Here is an 18,782-nt window from a genome sequence, read left to right as displayed (position 1 = left end):
CCACCTCATTGCTTGGCCTAGAGTCCACGGATTTTGCGATTATTTTTTTATTTTTTCTTCTCTTTGTGAGCTGTTGCTGCTGGGTCGCAGCTTGAATTTTCAGCAGACTTTTTAGATCCGCAATTAGTGATTGCTGTTCCGCAATCAACTTCGCTTGTGCAGCGAATTTTGCGTCCATTTTTTCAACAATAATATTAATTATGTCCATTGCTGGAGCTAAGTAGACGTCCGATAATGACGAGCGATAACGAGCGATATGTGACCAAGTGTCACATATTCTATTATGCTAGGTCAATTCAGCTCTGGCTAATAGCAAATAAGGATGTTTGTGAGCCAATTAACAGAAACAGTTTAGATAACCACTAAGGCGATCGATAACCAAAGGGTAGAATAACTGTAGAATTATGCGCAAGGTAAAGCGAATTGTGTAATTGAATTGCGCACATACTTTCCAAACAAAGGGCAGTTTTTGCGGTTCTTATAAGTCTATTATTTAACATCGCATTGAAAATCTGTGAGAGTATGTACTCATTGAGGACTGTGAAGCTTATAATAATTAGAAGAATATCTCGCAATGCTTTTTTTTTAAATTATTATCGCACTTTTTAATCACGAGATCTCTCTTCCATTGTTGTGAAAAATACTGTGTGTGACCTTAATTATGAGCCGTGTTTTCCTTTGTTTGAAATGGTCTTTAAAATGACCACAAAATTATAAAAATCTGTGCTGATTGTTGAAACCCCCACAATTAATATGTATATATAAATATATTTTTTATGCTAGTGAATATTGGCACAATTTAGATCATGTGGTCTAATGCAACAATTGCTGCAATTGTAATTTTTCCATTCTCTTTATGAGGTTTTAAAAAATAAAATTAAATATCTCCCGTATGCTGCTGCATTCTCTGAAATATTCCAAAGCTCTGGTAAAACTAGAGCAATGTCTCATATTATACGTTATTGAATAGAAGGATTTGCTTCGAATTGAATAAAAATAATAGTTTGAAACAATAATAGTTATTTTGTAATAATAGATGGATATTTTTTATAAACCTGTAGACTAATCTTTTACATAGCTGAAAAAAATTAAAACGGTAGTTTGTTGCAAAACAAAATAATTATATTATATCTATGTTTTTTTCATAAACATGGAAAATAAAATAAATTCGCATTGCTATATCAATTACCCAGATATCACCTTTTAATTGTAGTTGTAGAACTATTGTGATAATCTCGTAAATTTGAATTAGAGCGCCAGATCATGGTATGCAGGATAATCGCTAGGACCTGAAATTGCTGCTGCTGTCATAGATTAATGTCTATATCAAGTAAAATGGTTCAAATTGTTTTTATCTGTTTACAAATATGATTTAAATCGCAGTTTATAATATACTACGTTTTCTGTTACAATATTTTTTTTCTTTAGTTTTATTTTAATATGACAATAGCAAATTTATTAAAGATATATTTTTTTAATAAATCCTATTAAATTAGTAATTAGACATATAATTCCAGTAATTTGATATTTAAAAAAACTTGTGGTACACTATGCTTATATAAGCTTTTAAATTAATCTCTGAATATACGTAACAATTAAGATTATTTTAATTCGTATCGCTCAACAAAAATATTACTCGCGTAGTAAAATTTATATTAAATATGCACAAAAGGAACTTTTAAGTGCCTTTTTCGTTATATTTTCCATAAGATATAATCCGATTTAGGTATAAATTAAATTATTTAATACGGTGTACACGCAGTTGCGTCTAACGAGAGATGATTAAATCGATAAAATTTAATATAGTAATTATTAATACACAGTCGGATACCTTTCAGACAATTGTATGCATTGTCCTTGTTTTATCTTTTGGGTAGAGACGTTTCCTTTAATTAAGATAGTGATATTCAAATGAACTCACTTCCACGCATCGCGAGCAACTTACGAGTGAAGTTGCTACCCCTTATCTCCTAATGAATATACGCTGATAAGCTTGGGAAGAAATACATTTTTAGCTTTAATTGAGACTTGAAAGTGTAAGAGTAAAAAGTTCTTTCGCCTTTTTTGTTATGAAATCTGTCACGCAATCTCGTGTTTGGTTTTTTAAGGTTATTCGCAACACATGGTTGAGCGTTCGGCGTATAAATATAATATGGGAAAAAAGGAAAATATATTGTCGCGGGTATAAACAATTCCAAACATGTGTCGGCAAAGATTGGACGAAAATTAGGCACTCGAGCGTATGCTACCATGTGTTTGTAATGAAATAGGTGCAGTGTTAAGGCTGTGTTTCTCAAACCATCTTTATGTTTAGTAAGTTAAATATCTCGTTAATGAGAATCGTGACACACAATCTCAAACTTTTACACAATTCTACTATGTAGCCAAATTTACGTAAAAATAACAGTTTATGTTTTAAACATATAGAGAAATGTAAATACCGCAGTCAGTCGGTGGACGTGAAACTGTAAGTGTGCCATTTCGAGTTGTATTTATGTCAGCTGTGGTTTGTGATCTAATCAAATTTAATTGCTTCGGCGATCGGTAACTAAAAGTTCGAATAACAATAGTAATGTGTGCATATATTGTCTAGTGCGCGTTTTTCCATAAGGAGTAGTTTTTTGCGGTACTTATAAGTGGTTAACGTCTCGGGATAGATCATGTGATTCATTAAATATTTACAATTATTGACGCCATTATTCAGATCTCCTTTCCTTCGTGCATAAGGCTTAAATTGTAAAACGGGTTGATCTTTATTTTTGATTGTTTAAATGTCCGTTAATGTGACCTCTTAATTTCCCTCTCTTCCATAAAAATATTTTTATTATCGCTAGCAACTATTCTTAAATAGCCAGTTATTATAATACAGAAATAATCGGTTTCTTGTCTTTTTAAGATATACCCCAAAATAACGAGACTTTATTTACAACTTTTAAATTTTTCAATAGCTTAACACCAAATTGTATTGACCTTTAAACTAACTACTCTTCATTGAACAATTGCACTCATTCAAACGTTGTTTTCATTATTCAAAACCGTTTTGAAACATAATGGGATGTCTTTAAACCCCTCCAGCGATTTTTGTTCCACCAATCGTTTTCTTTTATGTCCCTTTTGAGCCTAGAGAACAAAAAAAGTCACAGGTGGTTTAGTAATCTGATTAAAACGTAGAAAAAATAAAAAAAATAACAGTTATATAATTACATTTAAAGCTCTGTAACTACTAAATTATACACCACAAATCGAACTTTTACTGAACCAGATAATCTCTGATAATTTAATAAATGCGTTGTTGAAACTTTAAGTCATATGTAATAATTAACTCCCATTAATGCATTAATTGTAAAAAACGTGTTAAAAGCGCAATAAATAAAATTATATCACGCTTTACGACCCGCCGAGTGCCTTTGTACATACCGTACGTAATGATCATAAATTCTGAGAGAATAGCTAATCAGATCAAAACGGCCGTACAGTATTTTTACACACACATACAAAATGTATTAAATTACCAGACAAGTTGAATGCGAAATAACAAGTGTAAGGTTGCAAATTTTTTTATTTTAATACCTAAAAGAAAGAAACAAAAAATTAACAATTCCATTTTTGACTGCTGCAGTGAGAGTGAGCAAACAAAAACCTCTTTTAGTCAAACCAAGCATACATAAGAACAAACATAGCACGCATACTTTATTTCAATTCGGAGTTCGCTTCCATTAATAATTTATCAAGAACTTGAGAAATAAGAGTTTTTCTTAATTTCGCACGCGGACTCTTAACTGACCCTCTAATGAGGTCCTCGTTTCATGATTTTAGATTTATACTTTAAAAACAAGTTAAACTTGTTTTTAAAGTATAAATCTAAAATCATTAAAATAATGTTTACGCATTCAAATATGTTTCCTTTATTTTATAACATATAAATTCAATTTGTTCATATCGATCTACTGAATCTCATTGTCGCCGAAAAGGTTCGCCATCACTTACCCAACTTTCAAACAACTCGAGTCCTTTTGCTCGCTGGAAGTGTGACAAATGTCAAATTCATTGCGCCACTGGAAGGTCCTCATGGATTTCGCAGAGTTTCTATACGGAATTCGTTTGTATTATATATTATACTGATTCCTAGCATATACGTTGCTACGTATCTGAATGTGTACTACTTCAGGATTATCGTGTGGGCATGCCTAGAGAAAGAGGCGTTTTTCGCATCTGATCCCCTAGTTTCGTGAAACAAAGAGGGTCGTTTTGCACAGCGACGCACATGACCTTAAAGCGTAAATATTCAGGACTTTTCTTCCCTTTTCGGGCATGATTTGTTCAGCAGAATCCGGGGCCTAAAGGCTTCTGGGTCTCGGGCAAGGCTCTCTAATTGTATGCAAATTGCTAAACACACTCCTCTGATATGACCTCCCGGCCTAAGTCGGGAGCGAAAGCTATGCACACCGTCGTCGTCGTGAGCTTTAGCAATGTAAAAAGCTCGCCTTGTATACAGAGTGTTCCTTGTCAAGTTATTTTTTTATATAATTGTATAATCCTCACAAAAATATATACTAAGTTTGCATTTATACTTTTAATTAGTATTTTACATTTTTATTTATTCTTAGAGATTATGTAATATGCTTCATGAAATGTACTAAATTATTCTGCTTGTGTGTGCTAAACTTGATTGACACATAGCTAGCTTATATAATTTTCAAACTGAATGCTCTCTATATGTGTTTGTCTAAAACTAAATGAAATATGACCTAAAAATACACCCCGTATAAATACGTATATCAATAATCGAGCCATGGATGGGGGTGTTGGGTTACCCCCCACGCCTCCGTTATTACTTTTATAGCTTTCGCTCGAAACTATATGTATATGCGGAATCGAGCTATTGAATTTTGTGGCCATTGTGTCCGATTTTATATTATTATTTTTTTCACTTGTGTCAGATACACGCTCATAACAACCGCCCTATGACCCTTCCCATGTAAGCGTCTTTAATTGAGGGCATAAATTGGAACTGGCACAATGCCATAATGTGAGAGGCGTTTAATTTTATTTACCATAATAACGCTTTCGAGTGGATGTTAAAGTTTAATTTATAATGCACATATCAAGGATTATAGTCGGTTCGAAGGCTAATGGTTTATACATTTTAATTTTAATGTTTATAATTAATTAGTTGCAAACAAATAAAAATTATCGTTAACCTCCGATTTAATAATTAAGCTTAGTATAAAGCTCATTATAAAGGATTTCTAAGACTTAAAATATTTCCTTGACATTTTGTAATTGAGCCTTTTATGTATATTTTGTTTAACAACAACATATAGTATATTAAAAAATATATGTTGTTGTTGAACATTTCAAAATTTATAGGCATCATACTTTGAATATTATACTATTAAATAAAAAATCATATGACAAATCCAGTTTAGTTGGGTTTTATCTAAGACAAAAAAAGTCTCTTCTGTTAAAATAGGACACCACCGTGAGAAAATCGTTTTGCGCATTGAGCCAAAATATATGCCAATAATTATAAGTATTCTTTACAAGTGTTTTAAGAAAGAATAAATCATGCATTCAGGATTTCCATCCAATTGATCGTTTCTAATATGTTCATTGTTTCGAAAATACTCAAACCAAAAGGACAAAAATCAAAATCTTTATTATTATAAACGCGGAAACATGTGCAATAAACAATCACTTGTTCTGACTTTTGAATGTCCACCTTAAAAGCATCAGAACGCCAACTTGGCTCAATACGTTTATACAAAATACAATCAAATTCAGACTGCATTCAAGCCGCCGCTTCTCTCTTCGCATCTTTTGGTCCAGCTTGACGTCGAAAATCCAAAGCTGCACTTATTTTTGATTATAGAAAACTGTACGTGACGTAGTATAGAAAGTAAAAATTAACAAACTTTAACTCAAAAATAGAAATATATAGTGTCTAATATTTTATTTCATAGTTCCTTGGCATTAGCCATTACCAGGGTAACTATTTAGTTTATTATTTTATTCTCCTTTTTTATTTTTTTGCGGGCAAAAAATCTTGTGTTTCAATTTTTTAATTTAGTTTTTATAAAGTTTTTTAATAATTGGATTAAAAAATAAAAAATAAAGAATCCTCACATAAAGGTAAATGCAATATGCATTAGTATATTTATTTGTGAGATTAAAAATATTTAATAATTATATATTAATTACTAATCCTGATCTCCCTAGCATGTTTGATATTTACATGGGATTTAAATCCAGGTCTTTTAGATATTAATCACTGACTTTGATATCACTGATCTTTGATCTGATTGTTATACTTAAGAACTGCTACCTTACATCGCAAAATTAAAAGCTGCAAGTAATTTATTCCTTAAAAATTATTACATTAAAATATGAAAGTCATATTGTAATAATCAGTATTTTATGATACAGTAGTTAACTTATGTTTTAAACTCAAGATATATAGAGATATAGCTTTGTATTTTATTTAATAAATATTACTTTACTACAAGACTTAAAACATATTTCTCAAGAATTAATAAAATAAAACATTAACATAGATCGATATTTTACGATACATATAGTTTTACCTTAATATACAACGCTAAATAGATAGGTAGCATAACGATAATAGAACCCTAATTAAGATTTTTTTACATCTTATTAAAATCCATACCTCACGATACAACATGTGATAAGCCTTAATATACAACAATAAATTATCATGATGATGCGATACGACTATTCAACTCGTATACAAAATATAACTATAAACTACTAGAATAGAATTAATATGATATTTAGACATTGGGTTCAATCGAAAATGATATTTTAAAATATGCTTATATCTTTCATAAATTGATCCTTGAAACTTAACCCAACGAGTTACAGCAAGTAATATTAAACAGATCGAACAAGTCTAGAAATAGAATATATCAGATTGGTATTGAATTATTGCGTTTTTTTTATAGAATTTTATACTATTGCTCTGAATGAATCTGGTTATTTTTAGAATAAATAATTTATGCTATATCCAAATATGAATTGTTATTTTTGAAATTTTATAAATAACTGCTTTTATATTAGCCTGTTTCTTTTATATTTAATTAAGAAATATATACTTATCACTCTTCGCCCTTTGATTACGATTTCTCAATAAGAGATGACTCACTCTCGGCTTTCTTATTCAAGCATCCCCAGTGAAAGGGCGCATAAGTAGAAAATCGATACGCCGCGTTACTTTTCCAGATTTGGAGAATCGGTAAAAATAAAAAAATGGAAAAGTCACACTCGACGGGGGGAGGGTTGGTCTTTGTCGTTTTTGCCGAAAGTTTGGGGTTTAATGAGCTGCGGTCCGCGTTCCAAGTCTCGAACTTCTTGTTCTTCGTCTTCTTGTTGCCGTGGTGTTTTGATATATGCGAAAAGTTCACCAAGAATGGAAAGGAGAACAGAGAGCTAATTGCGTGCAGTCTGTTGTGTTTTCTTCTAGTAACGAAAGGCGAAAGTGGGTCGTCGGCTACCCTTTTTGAATGCATGCAGATTATCCAAAGGCTCAGATTGTGCCCTAATTAGCCGAGAATGTAATTAATAAATTCGCGAGATAAAGGGGTTGTTAAAGGAGCTTTTGCGGTGGATGTGTGTTTAGAGAGTACACCGAATCTTGTGTTATTAAATTAAATTGAGTTTGAACGTCTGAAGAGTTGAAAGTTAGAAGGCGAGGAAGGAGGTTGCAGAGAGACTTTCGGAAAGGTCAACGAGGGTAAAAAGAAGCAGATTCGATTTTATTTATCCATGAGGATTACCTTTCAAGGCCTTTGTTGAATCCGAGGGATAATCAGCGTTGAATAAATCTGGCTTTTATTTTAAAGGAAATCTGATTATGCAAACTTTCGCTAGATACTTTGTTAGAAAGTATCCTAATTAGGTCGAGCTTGGTTAAATCAAAATCATTTAACGTCAAGTAAGAAACTATGTGCAAATATTTTATTTAATCTATCAATAGATTGTTGAGCCTTAAGTCACTTATTATTTTATAGTTTTATATTTTGAAACTTTTGATTTTTCTATAAAGCTGCATTCGTTTAAAGAATACGTGTAATCTTATCTTACTTAAGATTTCGAATCAAAAGTTTAGTATTTTGTATCTTGAACAAAAGTAAAACGAATCAAACTATTAACCCAGTTTTGCCATCTTAACAGTAGCTTATTGATCCGGGCAATGAACAATTTTGAAAAACGAGTTACATCTTAATAAAAAAATATTATCTTGTCTTTCAAGAAATTGTACAAAGTCTGTAAGAAGTGGTAGTTGGTTTGTGTAAGATATTTAAATGTCTATTTTAACAATAACATTTGCTTCAAAAAAGCTCTTATTGAGTGCAGTTGATCAGGGTGGATGTAAAAATATTTTAATACTAAATATATTGCCCCATTTTTAACTTTTTCTCGTTCGAATATTTTTGTGCCCTAAACTCATTAGTCCTCCATTGCATAGTTCATAGCAGTATATTCACGGCTAAGCTTTCGTCCTTAGCCAGTATTTGAAGATAACTTTGTGAAGATAAAGTGTTTGTTTTTCTAAGGACGGCGATATAATAGCGCGCTTTATAAACAACAACCCGCATATGGCGCGTTGCCGAGGGTCTACGCTCGCAGATAATATGCGTCGTAAAAAGGCGACAATCGTTATTGCTATATATTATAGAAGCATTTTTGCTTATAATGTTCTCCATTTCTCGAATCATAAGAATTCTCATTTTACTTACATATTTTCTTTTTATTTAGATTTATTTATTATTCTCATTTTACTTATAGATTCTTTTTTTCTATATTTATTTTAATTTTCTAAATTTTTTATGATCAAAAATTTGTGAACATAAAAATCTAGATTCTTCTTAAGAGTTTATTTTAAATTCTTAAAAAAGTTTAATAAATAAAAAATAGATTTAATAAATAGGATGTGATTATATAATAAAAAATATTACTGTAGATATATTTTTATTGTTAATAAACAGAAAACTGCATAATGATTTGTTATAATGGATGCGAATAATCAAATCAATCACCTTAAAATAATTACAATCGACTCACGAAGGAATTTTCAATTTCTGTATTTTTACCCGAATCACAGAGATTTTTCATATTCCGCACAAAATATGTTTATTAAACTTATTCAGATTATAAAAAAAACAGGTTTTAAATTCGTCAACGGGAAATTTTTATATCGTAACTATGTGAGAAGCACTCATACATTTTTGTAATCTGCCGATTCCTACGTGTAGCGGGTTTTTTCTATCTGATTATTAAATTAGTTCTTATATTATTTGAAACCAAACTTTTTTTTTATAATTTCAAGTGGTATAATATTCTTTGAATATTTGAATCAAACGATGCTGCTAATTAAAACGTAGTTTAAAGTGTATCTACTTTTATCAAAGCTCTAGATTCATAATTATCTATTATACTTTGATCTTAAGTTGTCTAAACTGTTACTGTGCCTTCATTATTCATATATGTCGATGCGTTACATTGCTTTCACAAAAATTGTTCCGAAAAGGTAATCATAATCCAAAACGCACGTTTAAATCTTAGAAATATCAATCTTTAAACTTTAAATTATATAACATATATAAATACTTAATAATATATTTTATAAGTCATAAGTCGTTTTGTGTTGTATTTTTTGTATCATATAAACTCTGGCATTTTTGTCTTTAGAATTTATCAAAGGGCATCTTTAAAATCCCAATAGACTAAAATACTATTTACTTGCGGTGTTTCACCAGGTCAATGCCTTTTAACTGATTTTTTAACAGTATAACATATTTTTATCCTGCGTAGGAATTAGATACATTTATTTACAATTTATTGTTTAATGAATTGTCCATCAACATCCCTAATTTTAGCTCAAAACACAAAAAGCTTTTAAAGTATTATATTTGAATACTTGGTACCTCACGATAAAACTGTTTTAATATGTTCAACTTTAAGATATATCAGTCTTTCCTTTATTATAAATAGTTATAAAAAGTGAATATATAATTAAAGAAAGCCACAAAATTTTAGTTAATTTTATCAACAAAGAAGGTATATAAGATAATAGGGGAAACACTCGAGAAATCTCATATGTCTTGGAAACGGAGTCAGCACTCGAACACGAGGCAAAGAATTATGAATGTTCTAAACGAAATCTAATTTTAGAACCAGGTACAATGCATAACACTACCTAAATTATTATTATTATTTTATTAATTATGTATATACCTCTTTCTAAGAAAGAACGACATACATTTAAAATTAACTCATAATCGATGTAATTTAATAATGCAAAAATACATATAAAATAGATACGAGAATATAATACATTATTAGGATAATCTAATTGCTTTGATTTATTTCATAATACTTCATTACAAAATTGTTATTTTTTCAAATATATTTGTCGCATTAGAAATGAGTATTGGTTATATTTTTTCTTTAAATTTGGAAGATGTAGAAAGCATCTCTAAATAAAATCAAGTAAAAACCATTACCATTGATTATTTGAAAATATTTTTATGCTTGATTGACTCACCCAGTCCATGCTGATTCACCCCGTTGTAACACATTGGGCTTATGCTTGTCTTGTTACAACGAAAGATTATAAATTTATATACTACACAAATTGAAAAAAAAACTTTTTTTTAAATATGTGTTTATAATATTTATATTATATTTATGAACATATAACTCATTGACTTTTGAATATTATAGTAAATAATCTCTTAGCACAAGATCGTGAAAGCGCCATTTTGTTTGCACACGTATGCTTACTATTTATAGTTAACAAGAACGTGGTCTTGATTTTCTCAGAATGTATATCATCGTATAACAAGACATATTTGTTGTTTACATCCAGAATATTTTGCTCGCACACAAAGCTTTCTATTATTATGTAGCGATCCTTCCTATTCACTCACAAAACTAAATCTTTAACATTATAATTAACAATTCACATAAAAATAATAATTACCGGTATTTTAGTATGATCACTTCTGTATACCTAACAATGGCCGTTTCACTGAAATCGTTAATTATGGTACAACAACAACAATACAGGCGCGTTTATTAATTGAAAATCTGAAACTTTGCTTAATTAACGGATTACACTCGGGAACGCAACATTCGGTGAAATTAATTAGTTAATCAAACTAACTGCGGTCCAGCAGATATAAGATCGTTGTTGCATAAGAAACCCCGCGGCTCTAGGCTCGTGGACCGCCAATTTGTCAGGTGTGACAAAGCGGCGGTTCGCTACCAAGACGAACTAGTGTTTATATATTTTTATATATGTTATACTTATACTAAAATACATTGTATTATCGCTCTGCAAAATAATATTATTAATTAATTAACGGTTGGTTTAGTTTATTAACTATTTATATATTATATAATATATGCATCGTCGATGTATTAATTTTGTATAAATCTAGTTACTGTAAAAATAAAATTGAAATACAATGCACATGTAATTATTTAAACAAACTCAATATAATAAAATACTCTCCAGATGATAAATTACTGTTAAAAAAAATATAACCAAACACTCACTAATTACTTTAGTTTAACTACATGCGTTTAATTGCAGTACTCGAACAAAGCTACGCGTGTCGGTTTCATTGTAAATTTTACGCTTGTTAAATCAGTTTTTTAACATTTAGTTAAAATAATACATTTAATTGCTAACAAAACTTGTATACCTCAGTGATCGAAACTCCATTCTCATTAAATGAGGTAAAGCATAAATTATGTTGCTAATTATAATTTCCTGTAAATGGGTCGCATGTATAACAAGCGCATGGTATTCATCTATCAGTAAATAGGGTCAAGGATCTGTTCATATATTTTTTATAAAATGTCCTCAAAAGACGACAGTAACCAATGGTAGCAGCTGGTTAAAGTATGTAATTTTTAATTAATTGCTCCCCTCTTTCCCGTTATTTGCTTTCATGCATAAGTGGCGACCGTTCGCCAAAAAATACGTTTTTTTGGACCCACTTTTTAATTAAAATGATAAAATGTGATTAAATTTCTTTAAAAAGAATCGCTAATAAACATTTTTAAGTACTTTAAAAAAAACTGTTTTTTTCCTTCAAGAGTGTAGTGTTTACACGATCGCAAAACAATTTTTAAACAAGGTATTTGGCATTGTAGTTTACAGTACTTATATCCTAGTAGTTCATATTAAAAGTTCAAGTAAATGTATCTGCTCTGTCTGATGTTTTTGGAATCAATTTTGATTGCCTTGTCACATTTGAGAATTTCTTAGCATGAAATTGGCTGTGTTAAGGGTGTATATTTTTGTATTTAGTTATTAATAATTAATGTGAAATATTGAAAATAGCGTCTAAACAATCCAATCGTCTTTAAAGCAGTTTTAACTGTAAATTCTAAACGTTAAATTTGCCCGGAAGATGAAGAGAGAAGCGGCTGATTTTTTGTCTTCTCAGCTTTAAGTGATCGGCTACTTTTTTAGTCAAAGTTCATATGAACTTGCTGTACCTAATTTACTACCGAAATGTGCTGAACGGCATATACATATATATACAATTTATAAAAATATTTTAGCAATCAACTAATCTCTTAAATGAAAAATTCGTTTAGACATGTTTGTTTTTATCTATTAGTATTACAAAATAGGGACCTGCTGATTTTCATGACTTAATAACGTAATATTTAAAATCTCACGCTGATGCGTACATTTTATTATACCTTTATTACATTATGTTTTTTTTATATAAATAGATACAATAAAATTATCAGTAATTCTATATTTTTGGAGAACCTTTCTTTCAGACTCAATCTTTGAGTCCACCTATACAAAATCCCTGTGAAAAATCTACGTATTGCTTAAAGTATAAGATATCTACCAAGTTACTATCATCCTCAATAATAAATCAATAATTAAAAGAACAAATCATATATTTAATTTCATATAATAACATATAAAAACATTTACCTGATACTTAGTAGATAGGTTCAGGGATCTGTTAAAATATTTCCAATCTCTCTCATTGCTTTTATGTAACTAAAGATCGATATATCTTAGTATGTATCGCATCTTCGTCGTCGTTCGACGAAATATTATATAACGATTCGTTTTTTCAAGAAATGATAACTTTTTATATTGAATAAATTATTTAGATTAAAGTGAAAGTATTTTTTTATATATTTTTTGAAATACACTGTATATATATAATATTTTGCAAAATAAAGGGAGAATTCCAGTTGTGAAAGTCCGCCCCACCAGTTAAGGGTTAATGCCGTGTTTATGGCGTTAACTCAAGACGATCCCGACCCCCTTTCGGCTTAAGTTTATAAATAGGGGTCGCTGCGGTAAAAACGTTAAAAAAATTCACGTAATATATTACTCTTTTTTAGTCTTAAGCGACGGAAGGGACGTCCGAAAGTTTCGTCGGATTTAGATTTATTTTTCATACGGTCAGATAAGCAAAAGATTATTTAAGGGCGGAGCGCGCTTATGCGCTGAAAACGTAGGCTAGAAGGATCGCGTGATTTCCACCCCTTCGGGATAAAACCACCCCCTACTGACCTGCATGTGCCATGTATAGAGATAAAAAATATTTACCAGAATTTTAATAATTATTTTCCCTCATATTAGTTATATATTTATGTGATACATACGTTTAATTTGATTCCCGACTACAACATTTTAATCTGTATCTAATTATATTTATCGTTATACAAAAAAATAATCATCATTAAAGCGAAAACATGTAAGCAAAAACGTTAGTAAGAGGTATACTAATACCTATTGTTACGGCAATGAATGCATGCGGTACGTACATTTATCCTCTGATTGCTCCCCCAGAAAAATATGGGAGAAGGATTAATGGAAGGAGCACCAAATGGAGCAATTTTCAGTCTACCGTCATTCAGGATGGATGCAAGCGAGCATTTTTCGAAAGGGTTGAAGCACTTCATGTATTATACAAAGTCTTTAATAAATGCTACAAATCATTTTTGAAAATATTTATTTGTTTAAATATTTATTTTATATACAACTATTTTGTAATTGTATATTTTCTTAATATGTCTAAAGAAGAACTGTTTTAATCACTGATCAAAATTATAGATCTTACATTACCGTAACTTTATCTTACGGCACTCGCTAGAGCATCCAAATACTCCATTACCCGATTCTCGGATATTTTTCCTAAAATTAACTGGGTACCCAGTCCGGTTCCGGTTAATTTTTTCCACTATTATATACTGACACAAAGTTATAATTTAAATTATTAACTATACTATTTTATTTTCGTATTTCGCTCAAGTAATATGTGAGGTGTTATTTTTAAAACTTCGTTAATTTACTATGGCATCCATCAACAAGGAAACAAGACAAAATCGTAAAGGATTGGGACCACACAATAGCCCTCGTTACGACCAGAAAAAGTCACGCATGTGTTCTTACTGTAGTCAATCAAAGAATATTTCTTTGTTGCGAATCGGTCACGGAAACAATAAATCATCGAATCCACAAGATTCCTGTTGCAGTATACGACCTTGGACAATGCCTTTCAAGCAAATGTCGCTTCTGAAAGGCGTATACTTCGTTGTTTTAAGAACGAGTACATCTATTGGCTTGGTGATCTCTATATGATTTTGATTGGTTAGCAAGTTTTGCAGCCCTGGATACTTGAGCTTGGACTACTGGATATAAATAACAGGATATTCGCTTATTTTAAAAACGTGTGTGTACCCGGGTCTGAAGCCCTTGGCACTCGCTAAATCTTTTAGCTTACCTCTCTTTGATTTTTTTATATCTGTACAGGAAGTATTATATGTAGGAATATATTAATTGATCCGATACAATTGTTTTGAAAATTTTTATAACGTACTAAGTGTTTCCATAAATATAAAGCTTTCAGAACCGAATGTGTATATTTTCAAAACGTATTACTTCCGCCTGACTTACTACATCCATACACAATGTCACCACATTAGCGATGCGCATATGTATAAAATTTAAAAGCACATTATAATAGTTATGATCGTAACTACAATATAATACGCTTTTAGTGTAGTATAATACAAATACATAAATTTGGACGCACATATAAACATACACATTCGCGCGGAGATTCTTGCCATTAAAACTTCTTTATTACGTGTAATGTGCCAAGATATAATATTGCATTATATATTAAATTTACTTTGCAATGTATTATTAAATATACGACGGAATAAACGTTTGAACTTTTGTGCGGAAAATACTAAAACTCGCCAGAAACGTGTAGAACCGGCGTTTCAACTTAGACTTATAAACAAGATTTAATATGGCAACAAACTGTGTTTTTATTAAAATATTAAATAAACACATTATGTTATAATTTACCTTTATAAATTAGAGATGATACATTTTGATATTAATTTCGCTTTTAAACTTCAAAAAGTGAATATTAAAATACTTGAATATTCAAGTCGCATATGCTTAAAAAGTCCTTGTGTTTTTAATTTGCCTGTAATATATAAATAAAATTGTTTGAGAAATGTCGTTTTTTTGTGTTGTAACATCATTTAAATAATTGTTATTTTAAATTATCAAATTAAACATTAATCAGTTTACAAGTAGCTTAAAAAAATGTAAATCATATCAAAATTTACTGACAATAATCTGAGAAATTAATCGCTTTTTTGTCTTGTACAAATACATTATGTATATAGAACGTCTACATTTTTTTAAAAATTAACATACTATAAATTCTGAAATGAAGTAAAGATAGATTTAAAATAAGTGCAATTCAATTCAAATTAAAATCATGTTATAGGTTATTTATGGTAAAAAAATATTATAAAATGTAGACCAAACAAAGATAAAAATATAAATTATCTACAACATAAATACTATTTGTATAATACATGCTAGAAAAAATCTATACTTCTTCTAAAATCACAATATATCACTTTTTCATATTTAAAATCAAGAGTTGCTAATTCGGAGTCAATAAAAATCAATTCAATAATTATATACAATATATTAAATGCTTTAAATTATGTTTTTAACCATAATATAATCAAAAATAAATTTTATTTTATATTTAAAAAAAAAGTTTGAGAGAACCAAAAATGTTGTAAAGTGTAACTTAAAATATATAGTCATAGGTATGATGAGCTTCTATGAAAAGTTTTTTTTCTATGTTCAATATAATTAAAAAAGTAAAACTAAAAATATGTTTTAAATTAGGTTAGAGTTTTATATTACAGAAACATCATAACTAATCAACGATATTTAAATAAAACTAATTACAACGTATAACTTTTCATTTCAGGCAGTTGATTTTTTTGTTAATTAAAAATTGGAATAAATTGAAATATGTAGACTTGATTTAACTTTCACGTGAAAATACAGCAAAATATAATACAATCTCAGTCTCGAAGAGTAATGAAAAAGCTCTCAAACTTTTTTGTTCAATGTGTCTTTTTGTGATTCATAATGATAAAAGTTTGTGGTAAATGTGTACACAATTGTAACGCTACTTTATAAATGGCAAAAGAATATTTTAATAATAATAAAATAAAATAATAATATATATTTTTAAAATAATAATTAATAATAATAATAATTAGTTACTGGCATCTTAATGTGATGTCTAAGAGATTCTGAATATAAATATCACTTTCAAAACTCTTACCTTAAGAATTAATTGTAGTATTATTCAATACTTTGTGACTTATTCTACTTCTCTTTATAAACAATATTATTTTTAATAAGTAAAATAAGGCATATCTTCTAATTAGGAATCCTAATCTTAAAAGGTCTTCGCGCACCTTCTTAAATGTTGTATTTTTTCTTTCTTAAAATATATACAATATATTTTTTCTTTCTTAAAATGTGCCAAGAAGCGCATATTTCGTACATAACTAATAATATGTTATTTTTAAAACATGTTTTTCTTTAAATAGATTAATATTTTTCAATCTTTAAATGCATCGTCTTACCCATAAAAAAATCAAAACCCATATTAAACAAAGAAATTAAAATAAATTATAAAACAGTACAAATTGGTCAATAGAAATAAAAACTTTGAAATTGATTTTTAAGTTCTAAAACGTCATGTGATTTACTAATATTAATTTAACAATAATTACCTGCACCATCTTTAATCTTCAGAAAAGCGTGTAATTAATAGTAGATTTAACGATCTCGTGATCTAATTCGTGGTAGCAAACTATTTCGATTATTTTTGAATAGGAGTTAATTTTTAGACATTTGTTAATTTATTAGTACACACCTAGGAGTGAGTTAATTCTACGTTAATTTATTTTATTTATTTTTTAATTTTTTGTTTTGATTTATTTATACAATTTTATGTATTAGTATGTTTTAATAATTTATTTTAACACTTCTCTATTATTCATTATTTTTATTTTTTATTTAATTTAATTTATTAATTACATATTTTTTATATATTATTCAGCTTCTGTGGATTTAAAAAAAAAATATTTTATCAAAAATATCTCTCAATTATTTTATAAAAAATATATATAATATTTTTTGATATGTTATGCCAATCGTATTATTTTCTATAAAAAACATTTACATTAAATTCAATTTAAATAGTACAATGTTTTTTTAACATAATTTAAATATATAACTATCTGGGGTAGCTCAAAACAGTGAAAGATCCACCACCGTACATGTACGGCGATACTATACAAAGGATTAAGTTGTGTAATCGTTTTTTATTATTATTATTCTATATATTTAATTAAAACTATTCAAAGAGCAACTTAAAAAAATAGTTGTTTTATTTTCTAAAATATTTTATTATTAAAAATTGTAGTATCTTTGTAATCTTTTTTATTTTCTGAAATAATTAAGTGCACAAATCAAAATGATTAAATAACATCAGGGACTATATCACCCAGTGACAAGGTACACAAATATCCATGAAGTTGTAATCCAAATTTATACCCACAGGGTAAAAAAATCTTGGACAGTTAATGATAATAGTTACCTTTCATTCTGGAATATAAAGAGCACCTCTAGATTTCACATTTGCAGGGTTTTTTAGCTGTATTTTTCACTACCTTGAAAAATAATGAAATACACTCCATTAAACCTGTATAAATTTATTTTACTCTCGATAGAGAGCAGCGTAACCAATTTAAAACAGTCAAGCTCTATACTATATTTTCGTCAGTTCAACAGCTATCAATTTCATCATTATTCATAATTAAAAAAAAAAAATGGTTACATCGATATATGTTTGGTATACTTTACATTACTCCGGTTTATTTTTTATCTATAGATTTTTTTTTATATATAAATGGTAACGCAAATAGAGTGTAGTGTCGATTAGCCCATTTAAGCGAGCTATAACGTTTTTTTTTGCAAGTATACGACTGTATACATCTCCTTTCCTAAGCCATATATGAATTTCATCCTTATGAAGCGTACAAGCCGTACGTAGTAGATTCAGTAGATTTCTCTTTTAAAGTGATCGGTACTTGTTTTGGATGCTTTAACAGAAGGCTAAGGCAAGTCCATAGCTGAAGAAGTCTGTCGAGCGAAATAGTGGTCTGTAGTGGACTCAAAAGTATCTAGTCCAGTTTGGAGGAGATCGTAAGAATGTTAGCGTATTACTCGATTCAGGGATATTTTTATCCTTAAGCCAATTTTTTATACCCATTTCAAACTTTTGATTTAATCGTTCATTGATACCTGACATACTGAATATCGATTTTTTAACAAGCACTTTAATTTTTATAAATATTTTAACTGA

The 18,782-nt window shown here is 29.2% G+C and overlaps 1 protein-coding gene across 3 annotated transcripts in view; it reads left to right on the top strand.

Annotated features, from left to right (window-relative positions):
* Positions 1–18,782, top strand: part of LOC148235453 (uncharacterized) — a 598,142-nt gene that overhangs the window by 300,855 nt on the left and 278,505 nt on the right. The window lies entirely within an intron of this gene.

This window comes from Plectrocnemia conspersa, unplaced genomic scaffold (assembly GCF_051122295.1).
Source record: "Plectrocnemia conspersa isolate PC_06_02 unplaced genomic scaffold, ASM5112229v1 ptg000005l, whole genome shotgun sequence".
Taxonomy (NCBI): domain Eukaryota; kingdom Metazoa; phylum Arthropoda; class Insecta; order Trichoptera; family Polycentropodidae; genus Plectrocnemia; species Plectrocnemia conspersa.
Note: the sequence above shows the minus strand (reverse complement) of the source record. Positions and strands in the feature narration are given on the sequence as shown.